Raw genomic sequence first — 26668 nt, 5'->3', positions numbered from 1 at the left:
AGGCGGTTGCACTTAAAAAAATATTCCGCGGCGCAGAAAAACAAAGAAAAGAAATACTAAACAAACTCAAAAAATCCTGAAATAAAATTTCCCCGTCCTCTAAAAATCTACAGGACAAGGTGGACATTTATTTAGGACTCTAATGAAATTTTGAAAAACGCGTATTTTTCCTAATTCAAATAAAATAGCAATAAAATCCAAATAAAAATGTTTATTTGTTTTTAATATTCTTCCTCCAATATTTCATTATTTTGGGGAAGTCATATTATCCCCTCTCATATATTTTGATATGAAATATTTTCGGAGAGAAAAATAATTAAAATAAATGACCCTTGTTTCAATATTTGATAAAATTCAAATATGATAACGATGAAATCCCCAACTCTCTCTCTGGGTTCTTGAGTTGCTTAGAATTTCTAGGATCGCAAAGTAAATATGCAAATGAAATATGATATGCATGAATGATCTATGTATAACATTCCAAATTGAAAATTTGGGATGTTACATTTCTTGACGCCTAGTAATATTACCAATTCTGTGCAGTTCTATCTCCAGCGTGGTGCCCTCCATAAGCCTCGGAGTGACACTTGCGTAGGATCTGTTCCTGTTCATGCTCAGGTACACAACGTGTAATAACACCATCTACTCCTTTTTAAAGATGTGGGTCATCCCAAAATTAATGTCTCAAATCATAGAAAAACTTTTTCTTTTGCTGGTATGTGAAACTAGGTGGTATAAATTTAGCAACAATGTAATTAGCATAATCAGCATACCATGGAGCAGTACGAGAAGCATTTATGACAGCTAATTGTTCATCAGAAAAGCTATCATCAATACGTAGTGGGTCATCAAGAACATTCTCTAACCTAGACAAGTTGTCTGCAACGGGGTTCTCAGCTCCCTTTCTATCAGTAATATGTAAATCAAATTCTTGTAGCAAAAGAACCCATCTAATAAGTCTAGGTTTAGCATCCTTCTTTTCCATAAGGTATTTAATAGCAGCATGATCAGTGTGAATAGTTACTTTAGAATCAATAATATAAGGTCTGAACTTATCACAAGCAAAAACAACTGCTAAAAATTCCTTTTCAGTAGTAGCATAATTTATCTGGGCACTGTCTAGAGTTTTACTAGCATATTGTATAACATTTAATTTCTTATCAACTCTTTGCCCTAGAACAGCACCTACATCATAATCACTAGCATCATGCATAATTTCAAAAGGTAAATTCCAATCAGGTGGCTGAACAATAGGTGCAGAAATCAAAGCTTTCTTAAGTATTTCAAATGCCTCTACACAATCATCATCAAAGACAAAAGGAATATCTTTTTGTAATAGATTAGTCAGAGGCCGAGAAATTTTTGAGAAGTCCTTGATGAACCTCCTATAAAAACCGGCATGACCAAGAAAACTTCTTATACCTTTGATGTCTTTAGGACACGACATCTTTTCAATAGCATCAACTTTAGCTTTATCAACTTCAATGCCTCTTTCAGAAATTTTATGCCCCAAGACAATGCCTTCATTAACCATAAAGTGGCATTTCTCCCAATTCAAGACAAGATTAGTTTCTTCACATCTCTGCAAAACTCGATCAAGGTTGCTCAAGCAATCATCAAAAGAGGATCCATAAACGGAGAAATCATCCATGAAAACCTCACAAATCTTTTCACAAAATTCAGAGAATATAGCCATCATGCATGTTTGAAAGGTAGCAGGTGCATTACATAAACCAAAAGGCATACGTCTATAAGCAAAAGTACCGAAAGGGCAAGTAAAAGTGGTTTTTTCTTGATCCTCAGCTGACACAGGTATTTGAGAGAAACCAGAATAACCGTCTAGAAAGCAAAAATGTGTCTGTTTGGATAATCTTTCTAGCATTTGATCAATAAAAGGCAAAGGGTAATGATCTTTTTTAGTAGCTTTATTTAATTTTCGGAAATCAATTAGCATCCTATAACCTATAATAATTCTTTGCAGGATCAATTCGTCTTTATCATTAGGAACGACAGTAATACCTCCCTTCTTAGGGACACAATGGACAGGACTTACCCACTGACTATCAGCAACGGGGTAAATTATACCTGCCTCAAGGAGCTTTAATATTTCCTTTCTTACCACTTCTTTCATCTTAGGATTTAGCCGTCGTCGGTGATCAATAACTGGTTTGGCGTCTTTCTCCAAATTTATTTTGTGTTGACATAGAGTGGGACTAATGCCCTTAAGATCATCAAGAGTATATCCAATAGTAGCACGGTGCTTCTTCAGAGTTTTCAATAATTTCTCTTCCTCCTTCTCTGAAAGGTTAGCACTAATAATAACAGGATATATCTTATTTTCATCAAGATAAGCATATTTAAGAGTATCAGGTAATGGTTTAAGCTCAAACACGGGATCACCCTTGGGTGGAGGAGGATCCCCTAGAATTTCAACAGGTAAGTTGTGTTTCAAAATAGGTCCCTATTTAAAGAATACTTCATCTATTTCCCTTCTTTCATTCATAAACATATCATTTTCATGGTCAAGCAAATATTGTTCTAAAGGATCATTAGGAGGCACAGCAATAGAAGCAAGACCAATAATTTCATCCTTACTAGGCAATTCCTCATCATGGGGTTGTCTACGAAATTTAGAAAAATTAAACTCATGAGACATATCATCCAAACCAATAGTAACAACATCCTTTTTGCAGTCTATCCTAGCATTAACAGTGTTCAAGAAGGGTCTACCAAATATAATGGGACAAAAGCTATCTTGTGGGGAACCAAGAACAAGAAAATCAGCAGGATGTTTAACCTTCCCACACAAGACTTCAACATCTCTAACAATCCCAATCGGTGAAATATTATCTCTATTGGCAAGCTTAATAGTAACATCGATATCTTCTATCTCAGCAGGTGCAATATCATGCATAATTTCTTCATGTAAAGAATGAGGTATTGCACTAGCACTAGCACCCATATCACACAAGCCATAATAATAATGATCTCCTATTTTAACAGAAATAACAGGCATGCCTACCACAGGTCTATGTTTATCTTTAGCACCAGGTTTAGCAATTCTAGTAGTCTCATCACAGAAGTAAATAACATGCCCATCGATATTATCAGCCAAGAGATCTTTAACCATAGCAATGTTAGGTTCAACTTTAACTTGCTCAGGGGGTTTGTGTGTCCTAATGTTACTTTTGTTGACAACAGTTGAAGCTTTAGCATGATCCTTTATTCTAACAAGGAAAGGTGGTTTCTCAACATAAGCCACAGGAACAATAGGATCATTACACGTGATAGTCTTTTCTTCAACTTTAATTGGTGCAACTACTTTTACTTCAATGGGAGGATTATATTTAAACCACTTCTGCTTAGGGAGACCAACGTGAGTAGCAAAGGATTCATAGAAGGAAGCTACTATCTCATAGTCAAGTCCATATTTAGTACTAAACTTACAGAAAGCATCGGTATCCTTACCTTCGTCGAGATCCCAATCTTCAGAGTTGCGTTTAATTCTTTCCAATAAATCCCATTTGAATTCAATAGTCTTCATCATAAAGGAGCCAGTACAAGCAGTATCGAGCATGGATTGATTATTACGAGAAAGCCGAGCATAAAATTCTGAATAATCATTTCTCTTGGGAGCTCATGATTGGGGCATCAATATAACATTGACTTAAGCCTCCCCCAAGCTTGAGCGATGCTTTCTCCTTCGCGAGGCCAAAAATTATATATATAATTACGATCACGATGACCAAGATGCATAGGATAAAACTTCTGATGAAATTCCAATTTCAATAGCTTGTAGTTCCATGATCCCATATCATCACATAGCCAGTACCATGTCAATGCCTCTCCCTTCAAAGATAAAGGGAAGACCTTCTTCTTGATAACATCATCGGGCATACCTGCAAGCTTAAATAATCCACAAACTTCATCCACATAGATTAAGTGTAAATCGGGATGCAATGTTCCATTTCCTGCAAAAGGATTAGCTAGCAGTTTCTCTATCATACCCGAAGGATTTTCAAAGTAAACATTTTAAGTAGCTTAGTAGGTTGAGGGGTAGCTAATTGTGGTTCCGGATGGGGTGAAGATACCCCGAACAAACCCCTCAAAGGATTGTTTTCCATAGTAACAAGTGACAGTAAATTTCAGCACACTATATAAATTTTTCCTTACCAAATTCCACCTACCAAAGGCGCTTCACTCCCCGGCAACGGCACCAGAAAAGAGTCTTGATGACCCACAAGTATAGGGGATCTATCGTAGTCCTTTCTATAAGTAAGAGTGTCGAACCCAACGAGGAGCAGAAGGAAATGATAAGCAGTTTTCAGCAAGGTGTTCTCTGCAAGCACTGAAATTATCGGTAACAGATAGTTTTGTGATAAGGTAATTTGTAATAGGTAACAAGTAAAAAGTGTAAATAAAGTGCAGCAAGATGGCCCAATCCTTTTTGTAGCAAAGGACAAGCCTGGACAAACTCCTATATAGAGAAAAGCGCTCCCGAGGACACATCGGAATTATCGTCAAGCTAGTTTTCATCACGCTCATATGATTCGCGTTCGTTACTTTGATAATTTGGTATGTGGGTGGACCCGTGCTTGGGTGCTGTCCTTACTTGGACAAGCATCCCACTTATGATTAACTCCTATTGCAAGCATCCGCAACTACAAAAGAAGTATTAAGGTAAACCTAACCATAGCATGAAACATATGGATCCAGATCAGCCCCTTATGAAGCAACTCATAAACTAGGGTTTAAGCTTCTGTCACTCTAGCAACCCACCATCTACTTATTACTTCCCAATGCCTTCCTCTAGGCCCAAACAATGGTGAAGTGTCATGTAGTCGACGTTCGCATAACACCACTAGAGGAAAGACAACATACATCTCACCAAAATATCTAACGAATACCAAATTCACATGACTACTAATAGCAAGACTTCTCCCATGTCCTCAGGAACAAACGTAACTACTCACAAAGCATATTCATGTTCATAATCAGAGGGGTATTAATATTCATAATGGATCTGAACATATGATCTTCCACCAAATACACCAACTAGCATCAACTACAAGGAGTAATCAACACTACTAGCAACCCACAGGTACCAATCTGAGGCTTTGGGACAAAGATTGGATACAAGAGATGAACTAGGGTTTGAGAGGAGATGGTGCTGGTGAAGATGTTGATGGATATTGACCCCCTCCCGATGAGAGGATCGTTGGTGATGACGATGGCGATGATTTCCCCCTCCCGGAAGGAAGTTCCCCGGCAGAACAGCTCTGCCGGAGCCCTAGATTGGTTCCGCCAAGGTTCCGCCTCGTGGCGGCGGAGTTTCTCCCCGAAAGCTTTCTTATGATTTTTATCGGACGAAAGGCTTCATATAGCAGAAGATGGGCACCGGAGGCCTGCCAGGGGGCCCATGAGGCAGGGGGCGCGCCCCCACCCTCGTGGCCAGGGTGTGGGCCCCCTCTGGTATTTTCTTTGCTCAGTATTTTTTATAAATTCCAAAAAATGACTTCCGTGAAGTGTCAGGACTTTTGGAGTTGTGCAGAATAGGTCTGTAATATTTTCTCCTTTTCCAGCCCAGAATTCCAGCTGCCGGCATTCTCCCTCTTCATGTAAACCTTGCAAAATAAGAGACAATAGGCATAAGTATTGTGACATAATGTGTAACAACAGCCCATAATGCAATAAATATCGATATAAAAGCATGATGCAAAATGGACGTATTAGTACCCAATAGTTTCCTTTGGGTATCCTATGAAGACGCATTTCTCCGATTTGGGTTCGAGCTTATCAGGTTGAAGCTTTTTCACATAAGCATCGCAGCCCCAAACTTTAAGAAACGACGGCTTAGCTTTCTAGCCAAACCATAGTTCATACGGTGTCGTCTCAACGGATTAGACGGTGCCCTATTTAACGTGAATGTAGCTGTCTCTAATGCATAACCCTAAAACGATAGTGGTAAATCGGTAAGAGACATCATAGATTGCACTATATCCAATAAAGTATGGTTATGACATTCGGACACACCATTATGCTGTGGTGTTCCAGGTGGCATGAGTTTGTGAAACTACTCCACATTGTTTTAATTGAAGACCAAACTCGTAACTCAAATATTCGTCTCCGCGATCAGATCATAGAAACTTTATTTTCTTGTTATGATCATTTTCCACTTCACTCTGAAATTCTTTGAACTTTTCGAATGTTTCAGACTTATGTTTCATCAAGTAGATATACCCATATCTGCTCAAATCATATGTCAAGCTCGGAAAAATAACAATACCCGCCGCGAGCCTCAACACTCATCGGACCGCATACATTAGTATGTATTACTTCCAATAAGTCAGTTGCTCGCTCCATTGTTTCGGAGAACGGAGTCTTAGTCATCTTGCCCATGAGGCATGGTTCGCAAGCATCAAGTGATTCCAAAAGCCCATCAGCATGGAGTTTCTTCATGGACTTTACACCAATATGACCTAAACGGCAGTGCCACAAATAAGTTGCACTATCATTATTAACTATGCATCTTTTGGCTTCAATATTATGAATATGTGTATCACTACGATCGAGATTCAGTAAACCATTTATATTGAGTGTATGACCATAGAAGGTTTTTTATTCATGTAAATAGAACAACAATTATTCTTTGACTTAAATGAATAAACGTATTGCAATAAACATGATCCAATCATATACATGCTCAACGCAAACACCAAATAACATTTATTTTAGGTTCAACACTAATCCCGAAGGTAAAGGGAGTGTATGATGGTGATTTTATCAACCTTGGAATCACTTCTAACACACATCATCACCTCACCCTTAACTAGTCTCTGTTTATTTTGCAACTCCCGTTTCGAGTTACTACTCTTAGCAATCGAACCAGTATCAAATACCGAGGGGTTGCTATAAATACTAGTAAAGTACACATCAATAACATGTATATCCAATATACCTTTGTTCACTATGCCATCCTTCTTATCTGCCAAGTATCTAGGGCAGTTCCACTTCTAGTGACCATTTCCTTTGCAGTAGAAGCACTCAGTTTCAGGCTTGGGTCTAGCTTTGGGCTTCTTCATGGGAGTGCCAACTTGCCTGCCATTCTTCTTGAAGTTCCCTTTCTTTCCCTTGCCCTTTTACTTGAAACTAGTGGTCTTTTCAACCATCAACACTTGATGTTTTTTTCTTGATTTCTACCTTCGCCGATTTCAGCATCGCGAAGAGCTTGGGAATCGTTTCTGTTATCCCTTGTATATTATAGTTCGTCACGAAGTTCTAGTAACTTGGTGATAGTGACTAGATAACTCTTTCAATCACTATCTTATCGGGAAGATTAACTCCCACTTGATTCAAGTGATTGTAGTACTCAGACATTCTGAGCACATGCTCACTCGTTGAGCTATTCTCCTCCATCTTGTAGGCAAAGTACTGTCAGAGGTCTCATACCTCTTGACACGGGCATGAGTATGAGATACCAATTTCAACTCTTGGAACATCTTATATGCTCCGTGGCGTTCAAAACATTTTTGGAGTCCCGGTTCTAAGCCGTAAAGCATGGTGCACTAAACTATCAAGTAGTCATCATACCGAGCTTGTCAAATGTTCATAACGTCTGCATCTGCTCCTACAAAAGTTCTATCACCTAGCGGTGCATCAAGGACATACTTCTTCTATGCATCAATGAGGATAATCCTCAGATCACGGACCTAGTCCGCATCATTGCTACTATCATCTTTCAACATAGTTTTTCTCTAGGAAAATATCAAAAAATAAACGGGGAGCTACATCACGAGCTATTGATCTAAAACATAGTTATGCAAATACTATGAGGACTAAGTTCATGATAAATTAAAGTTCTATTAATCATATTACTTAAGAACTCCCACTTAGATAGACATCCCTCTAATCATCTAAGTGATCACATGATCCATATCAACTAAACCATGTCCGATCATCACGTGAGATGGAGTAGTTTTCAATGGTGAACATCACTATGTTGATCATATCTACTATATGATTCACGCTCGACCTTTCGGTCTCAGTGTTCCGAGGCCATATCTGCATGTGCTAGGCTCGTCAAGTTTAACCCAAGTATTCTGCGTGTGCAAAACTGGCTTGCACCCGTTGTACGTGAACGTAGAGCTTATCACACCCGATCATCACGTGGTGTCTCAGCATGACGAACTTTCGCAACGGTGCATACTTAGGGAGAGCACTTGTACCTTGAAATTTAGTAAGAGATAATCTTATAATGGTACCGCCGAACTAAGCAAAATAAGATGTATAAAGGATAAACATCACATGCAATCAATATAAGTGATATGATATGGCCATCATCATCTTGTTCCTTTGATCTCCATCTCCAAAGCACCGTCATGATCACCATCATCACCGGCTTGACACCTTGATCTCCATCGAAGCATCGTTGTCGTCTCGCCAACTATTGCTATCACGACTATCGCTACCGCTTAGTGATAGAGTAAAGCAATTACATGGCGATTGCATTGCATACAATAAAGCGACAACCATAAGGCTCCTGCCAGTTGCCAATAACTGTTACAAAACTTGATCATTTCATACAACAATTTATATATCATCACGTCTTAACCATATCACATCACAGCATACCATACAAAAACAAGTTAGACGTCCTCTACATGTTGTTGCAAATTTTACGTGGCTACTACGGGTTTAGCAAGAACCGTTCTTACCTACGCATCAAAAACCACAACGATTTTTCGTCAAGTGTGTTGTTTTAACCTTCAACAAGGACCGGGCGTAGTCACACTTGATTCAACTAAAGTTGGAGAAACTGACACCCGCCAGCCACCTGTGTGCAAAGCACATCGGTAGAACCAGTCTCGCGTAAGCGTACGCGTAATGTCGGTCCGGGCCGCTTCACCCAACAATACCGCAGAACCAAAGTATGACATACTGGTAAGCAGTATGACTATTATCGCCCACAACTCTTTGTATTCTACTCGTGCATATAACAACTACGCATAGACCTGGCTCGGATGCCACTGTTGGGGAACGCAGTAATTTCAAAAAAGATCCGACGCACACGCAAGATCCATCTATGTGATGCATAGCAACGAGCGGGAGAGTGTATCCACGTACCCTCGTAGACCAAAAGCGGACGCGTTATGAAAAAATGGTTGATGTAGTCGTACATCTTCACGATCCAACCGATCCTAACACTGAACGTACGACACCTCCACGATCTGCACACGTTCAGCTCGGTGACGTCCCAAGAACTCTAGATCCAGCTGAGGTCGAAGGAAAGTTTTGTCAGCACGACGGCGTGATGATGGTGTTGATGAAGTTACCGACGCAAGGCTTCGCCTAAGCACTGCAACGATATGACCGAGGGGGAAATCTGTGGAGGGGGGACCGCACACGGCTAAGACAACTTTCAACTTGTGTGTTCTAGGGTGGCCCCCTACCCCCGTATATAAAGGAGCAAGGGGGAGGCCGGCCGGCCCTCATAGGGCGCGCCCCAAGTAGGATTCCTACTAGGAATCCTATTCCTAGTAGGTTTCCAACAAGGGAAGAGGGGGGAAGGAAGGAGAGGGAGAGAGGGAGAAGGAAAGGGGGCGCCGCCCCCCCTTCCCTAGTCCAATTCGGACCCAAGGGGGAGGGGGCGCGGCCTGCCCTAGCCGCCCCTCTCTCTCCACTAAGGCCCATGTGGCCCATTAGTTTCCCCGGGGGGTTCCGGTAACCCTCCGGCACTCCGGTTTTATCCGAAACTTCTCCAGAACATTTTTGGTGTCCGAATATAGTCGTCCAATATATCAATCCTTATGTCTCGACCATTTCGAGACTCCTCGTCATGTCCGTGACCACATCCGGGACTCCGAACAACCTTCAGTACATCAAAACACATAAACTCATAATACAGATCGTCACCGAACGTTAAGCGTGCGGACCCTACGGGTTCGAGAACTATGTAGACATGACCGAGACTCACTTCCGGTCAATAACCAATAGCGGAACCTGGATGCTCATATTGGTTCCTACATATTCTATGAAGATCTTTATCAGTCAAACCGCAATACAACATACGTTGTTCCCTTTGTCATCGGTATGTTACTTGTCCGAGATTCAATCGTCGGTATCACCATACCTAGTTCAATCTCGTTACCGGCAAGTCTCTTTACGTTCCGTAATGCATCATCCCACAACTAACTAATTACTCACATTTCTTGCAAGGCTTATAGTGATGTGCATTACCAAGAGGGCCCAGAGATACCTCTCTGAAACACGGAGTGACAAATCCTAATCTCGATCTATGCCAACCCAACAAACACCATCGGAGACACCTGTAGAGCATCTTTATAATCACCCAGTTACGTTGTGACGTTTGATAGCACACTAAGTGTTCCTCCGGTATTCGGGAGTTGCATAATCTCATAGTCATAGGAACATGTATAAGTCATGAAGAAAGCAATAGCAATAAAACTAAACGATCATAGTGCTAAGCTAATGGATGGGTCTTGCCCATCACATCATTCTCTAATGATGTGATCCCGTTCATCAAATGACAACACATGTCTATGGCTAGGAAACTTAACCATCTTTGATTAATGAGCTAGTCAAGTAGAGGCATACTAGGGACACTCTGTTTTGTCTATGTATTCACACATGTATCAAGTTTCCGGTTAATACAATTCTAGCATGAATAATAAAAATTTATCATGATATAAGGAAATATAAATAACAACTTTATTATTACCTCTAGGGCATATTTCCTTCAGGTAGTTCATCACAGAAATCAGTTCCAGTGAAGCCTACACCAATTAGTGAGGAAGTTAATGATGATGATCATGAAACTACGGATCAAGTTACTACTGAACCTCGTAGGTCAACCAGAGTAAGGTCCGCACCAGAGTGGTACAGTAATCCTGTTCTGGAGGTCATGTTACTTGACCATGACGAACCTACGAACTATGAGGAAGCGATGATGAGCCTAGATTCCGCGAAATGGCTTGAGGCCATGAAATCTGAGATGCGATCCGTGTATGAGAAAAAAGTGTGGACTTTGGTTCACTTGCCATATGATCGGCAAGCCATAGAGAATAAATGGATTTTCAAGAGGAAGACAGACGCTAATAGTAGTGTTACTATCTACAAATATAGACTTGTCGGAGAAAGGTTTTTGACAAGTTCAAGGTGTTGACTGCAATGAGATTTTCTCACTCGTAGCGATGCTTAAGTCTGTCCGAATCATGTTAGCAATTGACACATTTTATGAAATCTGGCAAATGGATGTCAAAACTGCATTCCATAATGGATATCTTAAAGAAGAGTTTTATATGATGCAAACAGAAGGTTTTGTCGATCCTAAAGGTGCTAACAAAGTGTGCAAGCTCCAGCGATCCATTTATGGACTAGTGCAAGCCTCTCGGAGTTGGAATATACACTTTGATAGTGTGATCAAAGCATATGGTTTTATACAGACTTGTGGTGAAGCCTGTATTTACAAGAAAGTGAGTGGGAGCATGATACGTCTCCAACGTATCTATAATTTTTGATTGTTCCATGCCATTATATTATCTGTTTTGGATGTTTATGGGCTTTATTATACACTTTTATATTATTTTTGGGACTAACCTATTAACCCAGAGCCCAGTGCCAGTTTTTGTTTTTCCCTTGTTTCAGTGTTTCGCAGAAAAGGAATATCGAACGGAGTCCAAACGGAATGAAACCTTCGGGAGAGTTATTTTTGGAACGGAAGCAATCCAGAAGACTTGGGGTGTACGTAAGGGAAGCAACGAGGAAGGCACGAGGCAGGGGGGCGCGCCCACCCCCCTGGGCGCGCCCTCCACCCTCGTGGGCCCCTTGTGGCTCCCCTGACTGACTTCTTTCGCCTATATATATATATATATATCAATATACCCTAAAACCATCGAGGAACATAATAGATCGGGAGTTCCGCCGCCGCAAGCCTCTGTAGCCACCAAAAACCAATCGGGGCCCTGTTTCGGCCCCCTGCCGGAGGGGGGATCCATTACCGGTGGCCATCTTCATCATCCCGGTGCTCTCCATGACGAGGAGGGAGTAGTTCACCCTCGGGGCTAAGGGTATGTACCAGTAGCTATGTGTTTGATCTCTCTTGGCATGATCTTGATGTATCGCGAGCTTTGCTATTATAGTTGGATCTTATGATGTTTCTCCCCCTCTACTCTCTTGTAATGGATTGAGTTTTCCCTTTGAAGTAATCTTATCGGATTGAGTCTTTAATGATTTGAGAACACTTGATGTATGTCTTGCCGTGCGTATCTGTGGTGACAATGGGATATCACGTCATTCACTTGATGTATGTTTTGGTGATCAACTTGCGGGTTCCGCCCATGAACCTATGCATAGGGGTTGGCACACGTTTTCATCTTGACTCTCCGGTAGAAACTTTGGGGCACTCTTTGAGGTTCTTTGTGTTGGTTTGAATAGATGAATCTGAGATTGTGTGATGCATATCGTATAATCATACCCACGGATACTTGAGGTGACATTGGAGTATCTAGGTGACATTAGGGTTTTGGTTGATTTGTGTCTTAAGGTGTTATTCTAGTACGAACTCTTGAATAGATCGATCCGAAAGAATAACTTTGAGGTGGTTTCGTACACTACCATAATCTCTTCGTTTGTTCTCCACTATTAGTGACTTTGGAGTGACTCTTTTTTGCATGTTGAGGGATAGTTATATGATCCAATTATGTTATTATTGTTGAGAGAACTTGCACTAGTGAAAGTATGAACCCTAGGCCTTATTTCAACGCATTGCAATACCGTTTACACTCACTTTTATCATTAGTTACCTTGCTGTTTTTATATTTTCATATTACAAAAACCTATATCTACCATCCATATTGCACTTGTATCACCATCTCTTCGCCGAACTAGTGCACCTATACAATTTACGATTGTATTGGGTGTGTTGGGGACACAAGAGACTCTTTGTTATTTGGTTGCAGGGTTGTTTGAAAGAGACCATCTTCATCCTACGCCTCCCACGGATTGATAAACCTTAGGTCATCCACTTGAGGGAAATTTGCTACTGTCCTACAAAACTCTGCACTTGGAGGCCCAACAACGTCTACAAGAAGAAGGTTGTGTAGTAGACATCAAGCTCTTTTCTGGCGCCGTTGCCAGGGAGGCTAGGTAAGCGGCACTCACACCCCGTCAACTAAGCTCTTTTTTGGCGCCGTTGCCGGGGAGGTGAGTGCTTGAAGGTATATCTTTAGATCTTGCAATCGAATATTTTAGTTTCTTGTTTTATCACTAGTTTAGTCTATAAAAGAAAACTACAAAAAAATGGAATTAAGGTTTTCTCATATGCTTCATCTTTTTAATGTCTTTCGTGAAAATGATGGGAAGGAAAATTGTGCTCAAGTACTAGAAGAAGAATGCATTAGAATGTTTGGCACTAAATATTTGAATGATGAGCATGATGCAATGTTGTTAGTATGAATTCTTTGAATACCCATGATGCTAATGATATGCAAAGCCACAAGCTTGGGGATGCTATGTTTGATGAAGATGATATGTTTAGTCCCCCAAGTTTTGATGAGCAAATTTATTATGATGAAAGCATGCCTCCTATTTATGATGATTATTGTGATGACACATATGCTATAAAGAATAAACATAACCATGAAACTTGTCATCATGGTTTTAATTTTCAATTGGATTATGCTTCACATGATAGTTATTTTGTTGAGTTTACTCCCACTACTATTGATGAGAATAAATTTGCTTATGTGGAGAGTAGTAAAATTTATATGCAAGTACATCATGAAAAGAATGCTTTATGTGCTAGTTATATGGTTGAATTCATTCATGATGCTACTGAAAATTATTATGAGAGAGGAACATGTGCTCTTACATATTGCAATAATATCAAGTTTCCTCTCTATGTGTTGAAATTTTTGAAGTCATGATTGTTTTGCCTTCCTATGCTAGTTGATTATTGTTCCCATAAGTTGTTTGCTCACAAAATCCCTATGCATAGGAAGTGGGTTAGACTTAAATGTGCTAGTCATATTCTTCATGATGCTCTCTTTATGTTTCAATTCCTATCTTTTATGTGAGCATCATTGAAATCATCATGCCTAGCTAGGAGTGCTAAACGTTAGCGCTTGTTGGGAGGCAACCCAACTTTATTTTAGTTTCTTGATTTTTGGTTCTGTTTAGTAATAAATAAATCATCTAGCCTCTGGTTAGATGTGGTTTTATGTTTTAATTAGTGTTTGTGCCAAGTAGAACCTTTGGGAAGACTTGGGTGAAGTCTTTATGATCATGCTGTAAAAAACAGAAACTTTAGCGCTCACGAGATTAGCTTCAACTTTTTACTGGAGAGTGCTATTTAGTTGATTCTTTTTGCAGATGATTACTAGACAAATTCCTCAGGACCACCAATTTATTTCAGAATTTTTGGAGTTCCAGAAGTTTGCGTTAGTTACAGATTACTACAGACTGTTCTGTTTTTGACAGATTGTGTTTTTCGTGTGTTGTTTGCTTATTTTGATGAATCTATGTCTAGTAAAATAGTTTATAAACCATAGAGAAGTTAGAATACAGTAGATTTAACACCAATAAAAATAAATAATGAGTTCATTACAGTACCTTTAAGTGGTGTTTTGTTTTCTTTCGCTAACGGAGCTTACGAGTTTCTGTTAAGTTTTGTGTTGTGAAGTTTTCAAGTTTTGGGTAAAGATTCGATGGACTATGGAATAAGGAGTGGCAAGAGCCTAATCTTGGGGATTCCCAAGGCACCCCAAGGTAATATTCAAGGATAACCAAGCGTCTAAGCTTGGGTATGCCCCGGATGGCATCCCCTCTTTCGTCTTCGTTCATCGGTAACTTTACTTGGAGCTATATTTTTATTCACCACATGATATGTGTTTTGCTTGGAGCGTCATTTTATTTTGTTTTGTTTGCTTGCTATTTGAATAAAATACCAAGATCTTAAATTCTTAAATGTTAGAAAGTCTTCACATAGTTGCATAATTATTCGACTACTCATTGATCTTCACTCATATCTTTTGGAGTAGTTTGTTGTTTGCTCTAGTGCTTCACTTATATCTTTTAGAGCACGACGGTGGTTTTATTTTGAAGAAATAGATGAACTCCCATGCTTCACTTATATTATTTTGAGAGTATTTAGAACAGAATGGTAATTTTCTTTGGTTATGAAATTAGTCCTAATATGATAGGCATCCAAGAGGGATATAATAAAAACTTTCATATAAAGTGCGTTGAATACTATGAGAAGTTTGATTCCTTATGATTGTTTTGAGATATGTACATGATGATATTAGAGTCATGCTAGTTGAGTAGTTGTGAATTTGAGAGATACTTGTGTTAAAGTTTGTGATTCCCGTATCATGCACGTTTGGTGAACCGTTATGTGATGAAGTCGGAGCATGATTTATTTATTTATTGTCTTCCTTATGAGTGGCAGTCGGGGACGAGCGATGGTCTTTTCCTACCAATCTATCCCCCTAGGAGCATGCGTGTAATACTTTGTTTCGATAACTAATAGATTTTTGCAATAAGTATGTGAGTTCTTTATGACTAATGTTGAGTCCATGGATTATACGCACTCTCACCCTTCCACCATTGCTAGCCTCTCTAATACCGTGCACCTTTCGCCGGTATCATACACCCACCATATACCTTCCTCAAAACAGCCACCATACCTACCTATTATGGCATTTCCATAGCCATTCTGAGATATATTGTCATGCAACTTTCCACCGTTCCGTTTATTATGACACGCTTCATCATTGTCATATTGCTTTGCATGATCATGTAGTTGACATTGTATTTGTGGCAAAGCCACCTTTCATAATTCTTTCATACATGTTACTCATGAGTCATTGCACATCCCGGTACACCGCCGGAGGCATTCATATAGAGTCATATTTTGTTCTAAGTATCGAGTTGTAATTCTTGAGTTGTAAGTAAATAAAAGTGTGATGATCATCATTATTAGAGCATTGTCCCAAGTGAAAAAAGGATTATGGAGACTATGATTCCCCCACAAGTCGGGATGAGACTCCGGACGAAAATAGATAAATAAAATAGGCCAAAGAAGCCCAAATAAAAAAAAGAGAAAAAAGAGGCCATAAAAAAAGAGAAGGCCCAAACAAAAAAAATAAAAAATGAGAGAAAAAGAAAGAAGGGACAATGCTACTATCCTTTTACCACACTTGTGCTTCAAAGTAGCAGCATGATCTTCATGATAGAGAGTCTCCTATGTTGTCACTTTCATATACTAGTGGGAATTTTACATAATAGAACTTGGATTGTATATTCCAATGATGGGCTTCCTCAAAATGCCCTAGGTCTTCGTGAGCAAGCGAGTTGGATGCACACCCACTTGGTTTCTTGTTGGGATTTCATACACTTATAGCTCTAGTGCATCCGTTGCATGGCAATCCCTACTCACTCACATTGATATCTATTGATGGGCATCTCCATAGCCCATTGATACGCCTAGTTGATGTGAGACTATCTTCTCCTTTTTGTCTTCTCCACAACCACCATTATATTCCACCTATAGTGCTATGTCAATGGCTCACGCTCATGTATTGCGTGAAGATTGAAAAGGTTTGATAACATCAAAGTATGAAACAATTGCTTTGCTTGTCATCGGGGTTGTGCATGATTTAAATATTTTGTGTGATGAAGATAGAGCATAGCCAAACTATATGATTTTGTAGGGATAGCTTTCTTTGGCCATGTTATTTTGAGAAGACATGATTGCTTTGTTAGTATGCTTGAAGTATTATTGTTTTCATGTCAATATTAAACTTTTGTTTTGAATCTTATGGATCTGAATATTCTTGCCACAATAAAGAAGATTATATTGATGATTATGTTAGGTAGCATTCCACATCAAAAATTCTGTTTTTATCATTTAGCTACTCGAGGACGAGCAGGAATTAAGCTTGGGGATGCTGATACGTCTCCAACGTATCTATAATTTTTTATTGTTCCATGCTATTATATTATCTGTTTTGGATGTTTATGGGATTTATTATACACTTTCATATTATTTTTGGGACTAACCTATTAACACAGAGCCCAGTGCTAGTTTCTATTTTCCCTTGTTTCAGTGTTTCGCAGAAAAGGAATATCAAAGGGAGTCCAAACGGAATGAAACCTTCGGGAGAGTTATTTTTGGAACAGAAGCAATCCAAAAGACTTAAGGTGTACGTAAGGGAAGCAACAAGGAAGGCACGAGGCAGGGGCGCGCCCACACCCTGGGTGCGCCCCTCGTGGCTCCCCTGACCGACTTCTTTCACCTATATATATCAATATACCCTAAAACCATCGGGGAATAGAATAGATCGGGAGTTCCGCTGCCGCAAGCCTCTGTAGCCACCAAAAACCAATCGGGACCCTGTTCCGGCACCCTGCCGGAGGGGGGATCCATTACCGGTGGCCATCTTCATCATCCCGGCGCTCTCCATGACGAGGAGGTAGTAGTTCACCCTCGGGGCTGAGGGTATGTACCAGTAGCTATGTGTTTGATCTCTCTCTCTCTCTCTCTCTCTCGTGTTCTTGATTTGGCACGATCTTGATATATCGCGAGCTTTGCTATTATAGTTGGATCTTATGATGTTTCTCCCCCTCTACTCTCTTGTAATGGATTGAGTTTTCCCTTTGAAGTAATCTTATCGGATTGAGTCTTTAATGATTTGAGAACACTTGATGTATGTCTTGCCGTGCGTATTTGTGGTGACAATGGGATATCACGTGATTCACTTGATGTATGTTTTGGTGATCAACTTGCGGGTTCCTCCCATGAACCTATGCATAGGGGTTGGCACACGTTTTCGTCTTGACTCTCCGGTAGAAACTTTGGGGCACTCTTTGAGGTTCTTTGTGTTGGTTTGAATAGATGAATCTGAGATTGTGTGATGCATATCGTATAATCATACCCACGGATACTTGAGGTGACATTGGAGTATCTAGGTGACATTAGGGTTTTGGTTGATTTGTGTCTTAAGGTGTTATTCTAGTACGAACTCTTGAATAGATCGATCCGAAAGAATAACTTTGAGGTGGTTTCGAACCCTACCATAATCTCTTTGTTTGATCTCCGCTATTAGTGACTTTGGAGTGACTCTTTGTTGCATGTTGAGGGATAGTTATATGATCCAATTATGTTATTATTGTTGAGAGAACTTGCACTAGTGAAAGTATGAACCCTAGGCCTTATTTCAACGCATTGCAATACCGTTTACGCTCACTTTTATCATTAGTTACCTTGCTGTTTTTATATTTTCAGATTACAAAAACCTATATCTACCATCCATATTGCACTTGTATCACCATCTCTTTGCCGAACTAGTGCACCTATACAATTTACCATTGTATTGGGTGTGTTGGGGACACAAGAGACTCTTTGTTATTTGGTTGCAGGGTTGTTTGAGAGAGACCATCTTCATCCTACGCCTCCCACGGATTGATAAACCTTAGGTCATCCACTTGAGGGAAATTTGCTACTGTCCTACAAACCTCTGCACTTGGAGGCCCAACAATGTCTACAAGAAGAAGGTTGTGTAGTAGACATCAGAGCACTACAACCTTTCTGATAAGTATATGTGAATGACATATTCACTACAAAAAAAAGACACATCCGTGACATTTTGGGCCAAACGAATTTTTTTTCTGCCATACATATGACACTTCTATGACGATAATTGTGACAAAACCCGGTATCATCATAGATGTGGTGGGCTACTACTTCTATGACAAAAAATATGACAGAAAATGGGCTTTTCGTCCTGGGCGGGCCGGAGACGCAGCTGCATGACATTCTTTGGGCCGTCCATGACGGAAAAAACCGTGGTAGAAGCGAGGGCGAGGAAAATTTCGGGGAGTTCCCGGTTACGGTGGGAGGTCGGGGGCCGAGCGATGCGCGTTTCTCTCGTACACGTACGCGCGTGTGTGCAAGGCTTTGGCTCTAACTGAACCCGAGCGAGGCGTTGGGCTCTAACTGAACCCGAGCGATTGCACTGCAGGCTACGCGTTACTGAACCCGAGCGATCGATCGATGGCTGTTAACTGAACCCGATCGAGTGATTCCTTCGCTACTGCTGCTAACTAAAGCCGATCGATGCTGCCTCTGGATGAACAGTGAGCGTTGCTGGGGGGTTGGATGAACAGTTCCCGGTGGGGGTGGATGAACAGGACCCCGTGGTGTTGCCTCTGGATGAACAGGACCCCGATCGATCGAGCCGGTTGGGGCAGGATGAACAGGACCCCGTGGAGGGCAGGATGAACAGGACCACCCCGTGGAGGGAAAAATGAACAGTAGACGGTGGAGGGCTGGATGAACAGTAGCCCATGGAGGGGTGGTTGAACAGGAGCCCGTGGAGAGGGCTGGTAGAACAGTAGCTGGTGGAGTAGCGCGTGGTGGAGGCTGGATGAACAGGAGCCCGTGGATGAACAGTCGCAGGTGGAGGCTGGAGGAGGTCGACGGTGGATGAACAGTAGCCCATGGAGGCTGGAGGGGGTCGACGGTGGATATGAACAGTATCCCGTGGAGTCCCATTTTGCGGTACGCCACACCCCTCCCGATGAACAGGACCCCCGTTTCGACCGTAGCGCTCCAACACAAGTCCGTTTCCTCCGTTTTCCGGTACGCCACACCCCTCCCGATCAACAGGACCCCCGTTTTGACCGTAGGAGGTCCGTTTCCTCCGTTTTGCGGTACGCCAGACCCCTCCCGATGAACAGGATCCCATTTCAAACGTGGCCGGTCGAACACAAGGCCGTTTCCTCCGTTCTGCGGTACACCAGGCCTCGTTTCCATCGGCTGTTCCGTCCAAGCCCTCCCAATGAACACGACGATGCATTCCGTTCCAACCCAGCCGGTTGGCTCCCACGCGTTCCGTTGCCTCCCGATGAACACGACACATTTCGTTGCCTCCCCATGAACACGACGCATTCCGTTGCCTCCCCATGAACACGACGACGACGCTGTTTCTCCGTTCCGATCCAGCCATGTACACGAGCCCTGGCCGTACGTATGCGCGAGTAGGCGTTCGAGACCCCGCCCGTATGTACACATACGTGGCCGTATTTTCTTTCTTGCACCCTGGCCGCTGTACGTACGTGTACATGCTACGTGCGCGCCTCTACTACGACACGTGCGCGCCTCTACATCCACCAGTATATATGTACGTACACGTTCGCGACCAGAATGACAATGCTATGTACCCTTCGACCAGGTGGGTCCCGACTGTCAGGCACTTCCTTGCCTGCGAAGATGTAGCTGGTGGGTCCCAGCAGTCAGGGGGGCGAATCATTTTTTTGCCCGGATGCACTTCCTTGCGTGCGAAGATGTAGCTGGTGGGTCCCAGCAGTCAGGCGCAAACGTTTTTTTCGCGAAATACGGTGGCCCGTCCGATGGGTCCCAGCTGTCAGGTGGAGGAATAATTATTTTGCACATAATAAGGAGGCACTTCCTTGCTGCGGCCGTGGACCCAGCTGTCAGCCTTTCCACGTACAGTCCACGTCCAATGGAAGCCCTTCCTTGACAACGTTGACCACGCCGCACTGAGGGCACCAGGGCGGTGGACGACGGCGAGGCCTAGGAAGGGGACGACGCGGAGCCGGGGAAGACGCGGCAGTGGATGCCCACGCGGAGAGGAGTATGAGGGTTCACTGGTTTGCTGCGGTGTGAGGCTGCGGTCGACGCAGAATACCAGGGGGTGTGGGTGAGTAGAGGGATGGCCTGGCCAGCGGTGGGATTAGTAGGGGGCGGTGGGGCCTCCGCTGCATCGCAGCCGGGCACGGGAGGCAGGAGCAGGAGGCACGACCGGCTCTGGTTTGGGCGGCTGGAGCAAGAAGACCAGAGGTTGAAGAAGCACTACGGCCGTTGGATGGACATCATACGGTCACTGGAGCTAGAATCGTGCATATTGACTAAGTTGACAAAGCCCTCCGTCCCCGTCAACTTAGTAGGCCCACAAGTCAGCCTGCCACTATACTGGGTCCCAGCTAACAGGGGGAGTATTCATTTTTTTGTGCGTAATAAGGAGGCACTTCCTTGCGTGCGAAGATATAGCTGGTGGGTCCGAGCTGTCAGCGGCGGTAACGTTTTTTTCGCGAAATACAGAGGCCCTTTCGGTGGGTCCCTAATGTCAGGTGGAGGAATCATTATTTTGCACGTAATAAGGAGGCATTTCCTTGCGTGCGGCCGTGGACCCAGCTGTCGGCCTCTCCACGTACAGTCCACTTCAGATGCATGTCGGTCGTTGACCATGTTGACCAGGCCGCGCCGAGAGCACCAGGGCGGTGGACGACGGCGAGGCCTAGGAAGGGAACGACACGGAGGCAGGGAAGACTCGGCAGTTGTTTCCCACGCATAGGGGAGTACGACTGTACGAGGGTTTACTGGTTCGTCTGCCGTCGCCGGAGAATAACAGCAGGTGTGGGTGAGTAGAGGGATGGCTAGGCCAGCGATGGGAGTACGGTGGGGCGGTGAGGCCTGCGCGGCAGCACAGCCGGCCGCGGGGAGGAGAGCAGGCAGTCCTGCCGGCACTTGTTTGAGCGGCTGGAGCAGGAAGAGCAGAGATTGAAGAAGCACGATGGCCGTTCGATGGACATCCAACAGTAACTACTTGTGCGTCAACCTTTTTTTAGGAAAGCCTCAAATCTGTGGAAAACAGCATACATCCCATCTGCCATTGTTTCTAATAATTTACAGCCCATTTGCTAATTCTTAAGGTTTTTTTTGGAGCCCATATTCTTTTTGTTAGCATTACAGCCCATATTATGGCCACGGTTAAAAAATTATACGAAATTTTGCATATTTCGGTGCGGTCCGAACTGTTTTTAATCCCGAAATTTCGACTCACATTCAAACTGATTTTAAAAATAAATGTATATCAATATAAAATCCAACAAATTCTCCACGTATAAAAATTAATGTAATTTAAAATCTTGAAATGAAAAAAAGATATTTGAAACTAATTGCCGGTTTGATGTATTTTAAAAATGTACAGCCCATTTCTCATTACTGATAGGCCATTTTCTCGGCCAGCCCAATGAAGCTCTCCACGTCTTGAAAGATTTGCAACCCAACAGGCCTGACAAAGCGACTTACTTGGCAAATCACAAAAAAACTGGGCTGTGGCCGTGGACCCAGCTGTCAGCCTCTCCACGTACAGTACTCTTCCGATGGAAGTCGGTCGTTGACCACATTGACCACGCCGCGCCGAGAGCACCAAGGCGGTGGACGACGGCGAGGCCTAGGAAGGGTACGACGCGGAGCCGGGGAAGACGCGGCAGTGGATGCCCACGCGGAGAGGAGTATGAGGGTTCACTGGTTCGGCTGCAGCGTGAGGCTGCCATCGCCGCAGAATAACAGGGGGTGTGGGTGAGTAGAGGGATACCCTGGGCCAGCGGTGGGAGTAGTAGGGGGCGGTGAGGCCTCCGCGACATCACAGCCGGCCACGAGAGGCAGGAGCACGCGGCACGACCGGCGCTGCTTTGGGCGGCTGGAGCAAGAAGACCAGAGGTTGAAGAAGCACTATGGTCGTTGGATGGACATCGTACGATCACTGGAGCTAGAATCGTTCATATTGGCTAAGTTGACAAAGCCCTCCATCCTCGTCAACTTAGTAGGCCCACAAGTCTGCCACCCACTATGGTGGGTCCCAGCTAGTAGGGGGTATTCATTTTTTCGTGCGTAATAAGGAGGCACTTCCTTGCGTGCGAAGATATAGCTGGTGGGTCCGACCTGTCAGCGGGGGGAACATTTTTTCGTGAAATACAGAAGCCCTTCCCACGTATAGTGCACGTACAGTGCGTAATAAGGCGGAACTTTCCTTGCGTGCGACCATGGACCTCGTGGGTCCCAGCCGTCAGGCTCTGCACATACAGTCCTCTTCCGATGACTCTCGTGTGTTGACCACGCCGCACCGAGCGCACCGAGGCGGTGGACGACGGCGAGGCCCCAGACTGGAACGACCCGGAGATGGAGAAGACGCGGCAGTGGAGTCGCAGATGGAGAGGAGTGGGAAACTTGACTGGTTTGGGTGCGGGGTGGGCCTACACTCGGCAGAGAATAATAGGAGGTGCGGGGTGGAGGGATGGCCTGGCCGTCGGCGGGGTAGCGTTTCGCTGAGGAGCGCAAAACAACGCCGCTGGACGCCGAAGGCTGGAGCAGGCGGTTCCGGCATCGCTGGGGGAAGAAGACGAGAGATTGAAGAAGAATGCCGGCCGTTGGATGTAAATCCAACACCTTCTTAGGCTTTGACCTACTGGCCCACATGTCAGCCAGTCCATTTGTTTTTTTGTCCATTTGGTGGGCTGGGTGAAACAATGATATAGCATCTATGCAGCCCGTTTAAATCTCATTTGCATTTTTCTCGAAATCCGCGGACTTGCTGGGGTGGGTGAAAATATCATGTTGGGCTAGACGGAGAAATGTTATAAAAACATAAACACATGATTGCATGTCAGTAAAATCTTTGCAAGCTTATGTACGCAATCACTAGGAGTTAACTTGCCAAGTTATATATAAACAATTATTATTATTATTTTGTAAGAACTTTCAACTTATGAAATAAAATATCATTTTAATTTGATGAGTTAATAGTACGTGGGGTATTATTATTTTTTAGGCTAGACTTGGGACAGATGAGTTGGTTCTAGGGGAAAGTACTGGGAGAAAACTCAGTTTATATCGAAAAAGAAAGTGGGAGAAAATTCAGAGAACTGCTGGGTCCACCTGAGGAGGGGAATATGTTGGGAGGAAGGAGATTCAAAGCACGGCAGCCGAGTGAACTAGTTTTTTTTACGGACAAGTGAACTAGTTTACATACATAAGCAAATAGCGACTAAAAAAGCAATCAGGTTAATGGGTTCTTAAAAGAAATATTTCAGACAAAACAGATAATTACGACACATAGGCTAATGCATGAAACACTCAGATGATAAAGGTGCTTATAAACAGATAAAGTACAACATCTAGACCTTCCTGGCACGCTTGATCATGACGTTGCGGCTGTCCGTATACTCGTCGGTTACGGGAAGCAGACACGCCCTCATGTCCAAGATCTTCCTGTACATGTCGTAGCATGCGTATGCATCCTTGGCCGCGTAGGTTATGTAGTCTAGATTCAGAGGTACCTCCCACGTGTTCAGGTTGTCTTCTTTCATGTTGGCGTATCAGGGGTCGATGATGGTCTCAGCGAGGTCAACCACGGAGTCCTTCTCCTGCCCGTTGCTGATGATCTTGTATTGCTTCTGGATGTCGACAAGCTTGTTGCACCAGATGGCCGAATCGTCGCGTTCTTCCTTCTCTCCACCGTAGCGAAGGTGCAGTCGGCGCTGCCGATGAAACGGGCGAATGCTCCAGAACCTGGTGCAGCCATAGGACTGAGGCGAGGTAGAGCTTCACCGAGTCCGTATTGTTGGTGTACATCACATTCAACTTGGTGCAGCCATAGGAATGAACGACGAACTCAAAGGGGAACTCCTTGCTGAAGTCCATATCCAGCAGGCTCACCCCTCGGATCGCCATTGGAGTCTCTTCGAATGAACGAGTGTGTAGGCGGCGGCAGCAGTTCGTTTTTCAGCTCTTGGGGAACTGGATTCAACAGTAAGCTGAGTGTGTACAGGCGACAACAGTTACTACCCCTCCCTCGTCCGCTGCATGCCCGGCAGAAGATGCACTCTCAGACACACGTCGGTTCACGAGCGGGTCAGTATTGGTACTGTAATAACAGGAGTTAGTGGTCACTTTACTTAAATTTAATTAGCTTTAATAGAAATTTATACTTAAAACAAGCAATGTATTCGCTCGTTCTATCAGTGCCACAGGATCAACATGCACAACAATTAGAATTATTATTCTCAGGATGCTCACGATCAGCACATTTGTCGCACTTTCACAAAGATAATACTACCAAGTTTGAACTGTTTGTTATGGTTGTTGTCCTCTGCATCATCATGTTGTGTTTCCCAGCTTGCAAGATTCAGAACCAACAAATAAGATCCAAATAATAAGTACAACAAAGATGCCTACACATCTCATTGATTCCCAGCTTGCAAGATTCAGAACCAACAAATAAGATTCAAATAATAAGTACAACAAAGAAGCCTACACATCTCACTGATTCCCAGCTTGCAAGATTCAGAACCAACCCATTAGAGCCTTTTGACAAAGTGAATATCGGGATTAAATCCATCTTGGCTAGCCATGTCATACAATCGAAGAACTTGGCGAATGCTCTTGACCGTCACAACATCTGTAGTTGAGTATTCCTGTTTGCACAGCGCAGATAATAGAGAGCATGATTACTATAATAGTGGCACTAGTGGAAGTCAACCTGCAGCTCCACTCGATGATTCAATTCATGCCACTTTATCTGCAGTTCGCGTGAAATGAAGCAAAGATTGCATCATTCAGCTACGGCTCATCTTGCAAAGGCTAATAAAATGTTGCACGAGATTACCAGCAGAATTTGATGGAGATTTTGGAAACTCCAATCACCATTTTGTGCAGTTCCACCAAAATTGAGAGATGTTTCCCATGTAACATTTTAGTTAAACTGCAGAAGACACTCATTCCAAAAAAGTGTTTTGTGCAGTTCACCAAAAGGTCACAATAGCAACAAGGTGAAATGGATATCCCTATCTGCACAAAAAGATAGAAAGTAAACAGTTCCTGGTCAATAAGAATATACGAAACATATACAAAATGAAAAGAAGCATCTTAATTATGTTCATGGCAATCACGCAAGGACAGTAGAAATTTTAAAACGTCAGCAATGCTTCATGTTACCAGAAGCATTACGATCAACAATGAGATTCCTCAAATATGGGATTACTTTAATGGTGGCATTGCTTGTTTACCAGACACAGTAAATCAACAGCAGCTAAAGAGTTGGTTTAAGGGCATGGGACCGTGGGGACACCAGGACACTCAGCAGCGTAAAGGAGCAACTTACTTATCATACTGGGGAAAACAGCAGGAGTGCCATTTGTAACACAGTTTAATTGCATCTTATCACTGGAGGCATTAGATTAACAATAACACTGGTTAGACATGTCCCTAAGGTAACAGTGTGATCGCTTCATTTTACATGCGCCCTTACATTAACAACAGGAAAAGGTTGGTATAAGGACATGCGATAGTGGACGCATCAGCACAATGTACCTACAAGGAGGCATAAAGTGGTGATGTCGAGTTTGTTCATGCTATGTGAGGGCAGCAAACCTAATCCTGGAGACCTTGTACTATGTGAGGGCAGCAAATCTAATCCTGGAGACCTTTTACTATGTGAGGGCAGCAAATCTAATCCTGGAGACCTTTTACTATGTGAGGGCAGCAAATCTAATCCTGGAGACCTTTTACTATGTGAGGGCAGCAAATCTAATCCTGAGACCTTTTACTATGTGAGGGCAGCAAATCTAATCCTGAGACCTTTTACTATGTGAGGGCAGCAAATCTAATCCTGGAGACCTTTTACTATGTGATGGCAGCAAATCTAATCCTGGACATACTCTGTTGACTTGTCCACCAGCCGCCACTTTCTATCATTTTTTCAACCAATAATAGATTTGTTCCTTATCCAGTTTGTACTGCGTTTTCCCATTATTTCCCTTTTCAACCAAGAGACCGGTTGGGTAT

The sequence above is a fragment of the Triticum aestivum genome, chromosome 4D, assembly GCF_018294505.1.
Source record: "Triticum aestivum cultivar Chinese Spring chromosome 4D, IWGSC CS RefSeq v2.1, whole genome shotgun sequence".
Lineage (NCBI taxonomy): Eukaryota > Viridiplantae > Streptophyta > Magnoliopsida > Poales > Poaceae > Triticum > Triticum aestivum.
The sequence above is the reverse complement of the archived record's forward strand: the minus strand, read 5'-3'. Positions refer to the sequence as shown.